Below are 9,712 nucleotides of genomic sequence, written 5' to 3'. Positions count from 1 at the left end.
CCAGACCTCTTATACAGTTAATTAATACAGAAAAAAGACAAAATTGTACAAAAAAGAAACAAAAAGGGACTGCCCACTAGACCAAGGTTACAAAATTTATTTGGGAAGCCCCCTCTTTGGTGAGGCTATCCATGATCGCATTGGCTTCATGCCATACGTGTTGGGAAGACACCTCAAGAGATTTAGTGGGCTCAAAAATATTCAAACACTAGTTTAGTCTCCAGGCGCAAATAGAAATCCTACTAGCCCAATTGATTCCTAGTTTTGTTTTGTACATGATACATTGTATATGTCAGTGAAGTGTATTCCCCCACGCTGGATGTGGTCCACCATGAGAGCTTTTTTGCTAATCAATAACCAATCTAGAAGCTAGGTTTTGGGCCGGGCTGGGGAGAGCCATACCTCGCTGGTAATGGCAGGGGAAGATCACTTGGCCAAAGCTGCTCATAGAAAGATGTTATGCCAAAATGAACCCTGATTTAGCTGGCTCCTACACCATCATGTCCCTGCCATGGTGAGGAAGGAAATTTGGATTTAGGGGTTAAAGCAGGATTATCAGGTCTCGGATTTCATCATTGGGCGATTCCATTCTAAACCTCGGATCAAACAACATGCCTAAAGAGAACTTTGTTTGCATCTGAGACATGACAACCTTGATCAGCTGCCACTGGGAAGATGATAGAAAGCTTAAGGCAAAGTAAATACATTTAGTAAGAATATAATGGTTTCCCTCAGCCTACAGATTCAACTCATCTTGGAACAGTAGAAACCATAATATTCATCTTGACAAGTTTATGCAGTATGCTATGACACAAAAGAACTCATCAAAAGACAACATACCTGATTGTCTCTGTGAAATGATGGAATATCATATACAAAGGTGAAAGAATTTATTTTGCAGTGAGCTCCAACTACTGAGGCATGGGTCCCTTTCAAGATGTAGGTTCATGAAGTACTGCAATCATCCATAATCTATTAGCTGTGGACCCTTCCTTTCATAGCAATCTGTTGAAAGGCTTCACCATCAAGTTAAGAGGAATGTCGAGTTTTTATACTATAACCAGGTCAGTAATGGCAGAATGCTTTTTCCATGGGTTGCATTGGTCCACCCTCAACTTGCTCTTGCATGATGAAAGTTCATTAAACAATTGTGTTGTAATAGTGCTAGAGGGCCCAATGCTCAGGGGACCTTGCAGGGGGCCTTGAGTTCCATACGTAATCACCATTAAACTAATGAAGGCTATCGTCAATGGGAGCTCATTTGATTTTCTAACACATTTAACATGATAAGCAGACAATATTTAACATTACATGTATAGATGTATTTATTGAATACTATCAATTTACATCCCCCTTGCGCATCTAATGTCTAACTTAACTATTGCAGTTGATGATTTGGACTTGAATAATGTGTAGACTTTAGGTGGTGTTTCTTACCTTGCAATTGAGAAACATTTATGTGGTTCTGCCACAGGTTGGCAAATTCAGTTTGTCACCCAATAATTAACTAGGGAATGCATGTGAAGATAACTTTGTCAGTATTACTGGCGTCAGTAATTCACTGCATTCTTTATTTCATATTAAAATTGAGCTTGCAGACTTTACCTTAAGGTGCTGCCATACTTAGCAACATAATGGACCAAGAGACAATTGCAGCCCGAGAGGTGTTGCCTTTGCAACATGTTGTCATCATCTTTGCCAATGGAAATCTTACATGAGTAATCCCCTATTCTTTAGTATACAAATACCTTTGATCCTTTATAATCTGGTTCTTGTATCTGTTGTATATATCCTGTGAAAGATACACAGATAGAGAATTAGCATTCTATGAAATCATAGGATCATTGCTCACATAAGCATATGCATGGACATGTAATACGGAAATATCTGAATGTGCATTTAGAGCACTATTAAATTATACATAATTTATTGTGCACAGTTAATGTGAAATATGCATAGTTCATAGTTCAAGTGAAATGAACCAGAATTTTAAGTTCCCTGTAGGAATGAATTGCTTCATTTCATGGCTGGTTTCTCCTTCTTCTTTTTATTATTTTTTTTTAAAAAAAAGATTCATTTATTTCTTGCATTATTTTGTGAAGATATTTCATTTAGGAACCCCGTTCTTTTCGGCAATTGGCTGGAATATAGAAGAAAAAGGATATATGTTTTGGGTTGCATTCAGAGAAAATTAGTGACCATCAAATAAGAATCATGACCAGTTTTTGGAAGAACCTTCTTCAAAGTGTTACTTTCTTCATTGTTATGATATAGATGTAGGATTTCTATACAATATGGGAATATCCAAAGAAGGTTTCCATACAACTACATGGTTCACCAGCTGGGAAGTAGATGCAGACCACCAATTTGATTTCTCAGAAGCAACTGATCAGAGCTTACTTGTAAAAACATGGTAATTTATTACTCTTTCTTCGTGAAAATGAGTTTAAATTTCCAATTTGCTGCATTATATTTATTGAAAAACTCTTGGTTGCCACTTGTAGTTTCAGAAAATGACTAGGTGCCGTACTTTTTTAGGAGGTTTGAAATAGCTAAATATCCTGTAAGAGCATAGTTCTTGATTTGAAAACTAGTTGTTTCATGCTTTTTGAAATACAGCAGCCACAATTTCCTGTTAGAGCAGGATACCTAATACTAGCATTGCTACACTCCTAGATTTTCTATCTTGTTTTGCATAATTCAAATAATGGCACTTGACTAACATGTTAACTGTGGATTCCGAAGAACCTTACTGCAAGGGTGTTGCTTCATGAAGCGGCTATAGTTCTTACTTTAAGCAATGAGATCTTCACAAAACCATTTGTAAGATGCCCAAGATAGGTCTATGCTTTCTTCCAAATAAATTACTTTCCCTCAACAAATATTTCTGTTTCTTGTAAAATATCAAGGTGCTCTTCTATTTGTTTTAAGAAACAAGAAAGCTCCATCATCTATGTTACAAGGATATGGGTACGAGTGTCAGTGTCATACACCAATATACATGTCAGAAACGCAACTTAGCCCCTTCTAGATACAACACATTCATATATATATTCGACGGGTCGGGAGGTGGGATTTTGAGCGATTAAAGTATCTTAGTTTCTATAGGGTTAGACATGTGTGTCACATTCTTAGTGTCTACATGAGCCCAGAACTTTGGACGCTCATCCAAGTCTTGTAGCCCATCATTTATTTAGATTGGTGGTGTTTACATTATTCTTGATAATGATTTATATATCTTTTCTCCTGTTCTTTGTTTATTTTGGTAGTGATGATGGCGAACAACAAGGAGTTGAAAGATTGTGACAAACATGAAACCTGTTGAGAGAGAGCAAAGTTAGGGTTCATGTGTAAAGATATCATGGATATTGAGAGGCTTATGTGGACTAAAATATGCCCCTTATTAACATATTGCTTGAGAATCACTTACTTGTTGCAAAGCCTACTAAACACTCTACACATTCGGGCCTTCCCTAAATGTTTATTTAACTTCAGTTGCATTTATAGTTAGTTAACAATTAAATTTTCATTTGGATGAGGAAAGTGCAAAATATATCCATGGAAGGTATTTTTTATTCGAATTATATCCACCTTTTAGCTTCCCATGCAAGGGTGTCCTCTCTCTCTCTCTCTCTCTCTCTCTCTCTCTCTCTCTCTCATACACACACATATACAGATTTGGCTTAGCAAAGTGGTTAGTTTTTTTTGGGTAGCAATGCGATATCCTAAGTCCTAGTTTCATTTATCACTTATCTTATATCAAATATCCCAGGTTTCAATCTTTTCTTTTCACATTTTTTCCCCCATTATTTCAAATCACATGCTTTCAAAGTATTGTTTTTATATTTATATACATTTGAAATACTTTTTTTAAAAAACAAACGTAGATTGTCCAACATTTTAGGAACAGATCTGAAGAGGACACTTGTTACAGTGTGGGTAGCCATGTTTTTCTTATTATTCTTTCATATATAATTTGGAATGGAAGCTGTCAGGGAAATGTTGGAATTCTACTAAGAGCCTACAAAAATAATTTTAAACACCCTCTCCAAAAATATAGAGCAAACAATAGAGCAAGCAAGATTGTGAACAATGTCCAAGTCTAGCTTCACTACAATTAATTGCTTACACAAAAAAATAGAGCAAGCAAGATTATAAACAATGTATATTTTCTTATCAGTAAGTTATAACATCATCCTAGAGGCCAAAGAAAAAACTAGAATCGTAAAACACAAAAAGCATTATTGAAAAACAAGCTCAGGTTGGAAAAGAGAACTAAATAGCCTTAAGTTTTGCCAAAGCCGCCAATCTCCAAGTATACATTAATACAAATTGGTGAATATTTGTTACCAACATATATGCTTGTAGACAGCAGCTAGATATAATGATTGACCAACTCATTTGGTTCTCTCAAAATATGCATATGAGGATTTTGATGAATTACTGACAAATTAATAATTGGATCGGTTTTGGTCATTCATTTTTATCAAATGATTAATAAGGCCATTGCAAGCGTTTCAAAAGCTCCCCAACCACAACCTAACCTTTCCTCCCACCCAACCTGCAACATTCTCCAACCTTACCATCCACAACCTAGCCTTTTGGTTCGCTACCCTTGCAGTGTCACTGTCCTTTCCTCCTCCACCACCAAAAAGAAAAGAGCATGTTTCTATTCCCACAGACCGTCCGTCCATGCATTCTAGACCTCACCAAATGAATGTCAAATCATGGTAATCTAAGCAAGCAATACCTCTCTCCATGACCAAGCCTGAAATTTCTCAAGCAAGCATGCAGTCAACTCCACTATCACTACCTACCCTCCTCTTTATTCTTGACCACAGCCCCTTCCTCCCATTCCCTAATTCAGAAGACCATTTGTTCCCCACGTAAATTAGAGTTCGAGAGAGAAATATGATTAACATGCTATAAAACAATATTATGGAATGTGCGTTACCAGAGTTTAATTAACTTGAAATCAATCTAGTCATGTGTGTCACAATCAGTATTGAGATTGCCCATTAGAAATATTAAGTCACATCATAGAGCAGAAAAAGTTACATAACTGACCTGGAATGGTTTAATGGTAGCTTGAAGAATAGTGAGGCTGTTTAGGGTCTTCCACTATATAGTTGCACCTCTCCCGAAAGGATTGTTGGTTTGAATATCAAACCTCAATTCCGATACAAGTTCAGTAAAATTGAGCTCTAACCAGAAATGAATTTCACAAATAATGATAGTGATAACTAAATTTGAACAGAAAATACAATCCCTACAAAAAGGTATCTTAAACAAAAATAGATACAATATCTTCTCTAGTGCAATAATTACGTCTAGAATGAGAATTCAGGCACTCGTGCAGCTTTTAGATGCCAATCTCAAAAAAAATTTCACCAACTTTGTCAATATGATTACTATAATAAAAAGTTCGCAGGCCTCAACATCAATGCTTGATTAAGCTAGTTAAGAGTTACTATAGAATTATTTATTTTATCAAGGGCAAAAAAGTTATCACAAATTTTGTTTTAATCAGGACTTCTTTTTTTCAATTAGAAATAGGATTCCTTGGAATTTGAGTAGATCTTTTATTATAAATAGTGGTCGTATCAGGGTTTTTCTTTCAGACTTAGATATCATTTTGTTCAAAATCTTGGCTTCACCATAGAGCTAGAAGCTTGGATTGTAAGCTTCCTATTATTTCAATCAATTCGATCTTTGATTTCTCTATTCCTCTTTTTTCTTTCCACCATACCATCTAGTATTGGAGCAGGTCCGTTCCCAAAGAGCATGTGCATTTGCTGCAAGTTTGCTCGATGACGGTTAGAGAGGTCAAGTTCATGGATGTGGTGGTGACAAAGTTATAAGTGAGGGAATAAAATGATCTAATGAGAATTGAGCAAGTGGTGTACGAGGGATGTAAAAAAAGTCAAATCAGAGGAGATTTGAGGATCTGGTGGATGAGGTGAAGCCAACCTGCTCTGAATGATGTTTGGTCGTTCATGACAAAGGCGGATCTGTATCCAATTGCAGTTATAATTCACCTTATAACCAAATAAGAGGTAACCTCATCGTGTGAGCATAATTTTTTTTGTGGTTTTAAATAGACAAACCATAGAGAAACCCTTATCTCATCAAATTATCACTGCACTTAGCAACTTGCCGCTGAACTGAGGCAATTTCAACGAGTGTAAATGGATGAAATTAGGCAATTCTAGTATGTTTAAGTGGCTGAATCGAGCATATCACAATTACTCCATCAAACATACAACGACCATGTCCTTGAGTTGTTCTCATAACAGTTTACGTACTCGTTGGCACAACGGTGCAAAACCAACACCCAAAAAGGAGAGATCTGAGACCAATTCAATAACGACAACCCGTCGATCATGCCGGTCAATCTACAAGAGGAAAACATCCTAGATCACCATCAAGAAAGGGAAAGGAACAAGGGGCCTTTCCAGTCCTAACCACGTTAGTACTCGAAGTAGGGCTGCAACTCTACACAAAGTAGGGGCCTTCTCTACTACACCAAAGTAGGAGGGAATGTTTTTCAATTCCATAAATCAAAATAATATCAATAACAGCGTCTGTACAGTACATTTAAACCCAGTTGTGGACCCTTGATATTAACCAAAATACCTTTAACAAAATAGTACAATGACCAACCTACCCTTATACCCTATTCCCCATACAATTAAATGAACATACGTGAAACCTAGTTCCCATTTTGCAAGTCCCCATTTATTTAACCAAATTTTCATTCAAAATAATAAATACCATAGATAACCCAAAAAAGATGATAATCATGGGCCACCCTTTCATTAAATTGAGATACAATGTCAGTTTTCCTTATGAAAATAGTATCCCCCATATAAATAAAGTTCATAACAAAACTCTCTAATTCAAGCCAATATGATAAATATCCAATAATTTTTATAGTTGGTTGCACATTTATGCCCAAGAAGGGCGAATTTTATTGTAAGCGCCGGTAGAAATGAAATTGAAATGAATGAAAATCATCTACTTAGTCACAAACAAAGGAAAGAAGAATTGATCCTCAACTAGGAAAAATGAAAAGGCATAAATCCAAGCCAGTTGAAATGCATGAAAATCATCTACTTAGTCACAAACAAAAGAAAGAACAACTGGTCATCAACCAGGAAAAATGAAAAGGCAATAAATCCAAGTTAATTTTAAAAACAAGTACTATATGCTAAACCTCTTGAATTTGTGCATTCGTCTGTTGCAAGGCCTTTTGCATTTTGACGAGTGTTACTATTAGGGGAGTTTTGAAAAAAAATCAATACACAATATACTTTTCTTAGATACTAATTCACTTGGAAATGCGTGTGCACCTCTATCTTCACACCATCAATTCAAGACAACTAAATTCGATGTGTATAAAATCTAAAGGATAATTCTGATTCAAGTTAAATCTCCCAAAAGATGACCAAAGTAAACTAAAATTTCTAACTTACCGCACTCGACTTGAGTTCCGAACCAGCAAATGTATTGCACCCATCACTTTTTCCTTTCCCTAAAATCTCTCCATTTTACATCCCCAGGGCTCGTCCTTTCAATTTGTCTCCTTCCTCCCTCCCTCTCTCTCTCTCTTTTTCTCTCTCTTTCTCTCTTATCTCTAAATATAATTAAAGTCCTATGGAAATTGGCTTCAACCTAAGTCTCACCTACTCTCTTCTATATTCTCTCTCTTAGACATTATTCTATCTCCCCTTTCCTAAACCTCACTCCAAAAGAAGAACCTCTCATCTCACAGGTCTATCTATGCTATTACCAAGATTCTCTCTCTAAAGATAGCATTTTTTTTGACAAACTCCTATGAAAATATAGTTATACATAAATTCTCTCGCATTTTACAATTGCCCTTACCAAGATACTCTCTCTCTCTACACACGCACGCACACGCACACACAAAACCCAACAAAAATAGTGGTAAGATGGGGGTAACTGCAGATGAGCCATCAGTTTTATAAAGTTCGATACTACCACAGTTATCTAGAAAATTTGGAAATCCATCAGTAGTTTCTAAAGAACAAGCAGAACTAAGAGCAGTTCTCAATAACTTGTTAAATACATTTTTCGAAAGGTAAATACAGTGGCAAATGAGTTGGCTAACTCGGAATTGAATACATCCAAGAATAAGTCACAGCTATATGGAACCACAGTTCGTAGTCCTTTTTTCTCCATGAAGAAACATTCCTTATAGTCTAGTGTCTTTATTAAAAAAAAAAAAAAAAACACTAATGGCAAAGGCTTGTCAATGATAAAAGGTACAATCTCTGAAAGTTCATAGATATGTTGCCAGTCTAGAAACTTAACAAACACTACTCTGAAATTGATAGATACCACCGTTATGTTTCCAAACCAATCCAATTTTGAATGACAATTACATCTGATTTGGTCAAAAAACAAGGAAGAATAAAGGTTCCATCTCCCATCTCAGAAAATAACATATCCTCTTAATATCAGTGAGCCCTATATTTGAACAAGTTCCCATGTTGATGCTCCATTTCTCATTGCATGCAAGAAAAGAATTATAAAAAGAGAATATATCCTAAGGTCAATATGCATTACTAAGAAAAGCTTCATGCATCTTCTAGCTTTATGTTTCATCTTCTCTCAAAAGGCTTGACTATTTTCACTTTAGACTGCCTTGTTTAAGATGATAAGCCTTTTAACACATATTGACGACCTGCAGCAAGCCACACGGATGAGCATGCACATAACCCTACACATCCCATGGCAACAAATGTTCAACTTCACATGGTTTGGTCCAGCAATACCATGGTTAGTGCATTATAATATTGTGAAGCATACAAAGTATCCATTCAGTTTAAACACTAAACATTAACTACAGCTCATCTTCATTTCACAAGGAAAACAAGGAGACGAGAACTGACCCCAATCCTCCATCTTCACCGTAAAATTTGATGCATTATTTCATGAACCACAAGTTTCAAAATCACTTGAGCTGCTGCACAACAAGGTGAGGTCCTGCAAGCCCAACGAGATATGAAAAGCCATTAGTTAATATTAATGAAAAAGTTCAAGTTATACTTGTGTCTATTTGAAGCAGTCATTTCAGGAGCATTAAGAAGATATTTGGTCATGATTTATAGTTCCGTCTTTTTTTTTCCCTTTCTGATCTGTTTTTTAAATGAGTAAAGTGGGTGTTTTGTTCATGTTTGAAGTATCAAAGAACCATGCACAAAAAATAACTGCACCAAATCTACGACATAATGCGCAAAAAGTGGACCAACATTCTGATACTAAAAGTGGTCAAATGAAGGCTCCCTCCCCATTAGATGCTCGCATCAGTATTCCACTAATTTCATTTTCAACAGAAAGAAGGCATTTAGCAGTTTCCATTAAAATATATGAAAAGAACAGAAATCCAATATTCCAAGTATAAGAAGCACTAAACAAACGAGATACAAAATATAAAGTATTACAAAAGCTCTATCAGGGCAAAGGTCAAACATGTACATGTAATATGAAGAATAGTGTAACTCGTATGGCATGAGTGCATCGGAAGCCCAATAAATCGCTTTTAAAAGCCTTGCCGCTTGGTTTTTTTATTTCGGCTCTCATATATTCATATGTGTTTAGGTACTCATATTTTTGCACTTCTGGGAGTGTGGTTCTAATTGAGTGAAAGCAACAATTAGAGTAATAGGTGCCACATCCATGGGTG

General features: G+C 36.0%; 1 long non-coding RNA gene across 1 annotated transcript; it reads right to left on the bottom strand.

Moving 5' to 3' along the window:
- Positions 1-1,656: 1,656 nt before the first annotated feature.
- On the bottom strand, positions 1,657-9,007 carry LOC148780281 (uncharacterized). The gene is made up of 3 exons (XR_016040874.1): positions 8,919-9,007; positions 5,068-5,170; positions 1,657-1,792 (listed from the first exon to the last, which is right to left on the bottom strand). It is a non-coding gene; the product is annotated as an uncharacterized LOC148780281 (long non-coding RNA).
- Positions 9,008-9,712: the final 705 nt, after the last annotated feature.

Source organism: Amborella trichopoda, chromosome 9, assembly GCF_054954075.1.
Source record: "Amborella trichopoda isolate Santa Cruz 75 chromosome 9, AtrichopodaSantaCruz75HAP2 v2.0, whole genome shotgun sequence".
NCBI classification, from domain to species: Eukaryota; Viridiplantae; Streptophyta; class Magnoliopsida; order Amborellales; family Amborellaceae; genus Amborella; species Amborella trichopoda.
The sequence above is the reverse complement of the archived record's forward strand: the minus strand, read 5'-3'. Positions and strand labels throughout refer to the sequence as shown.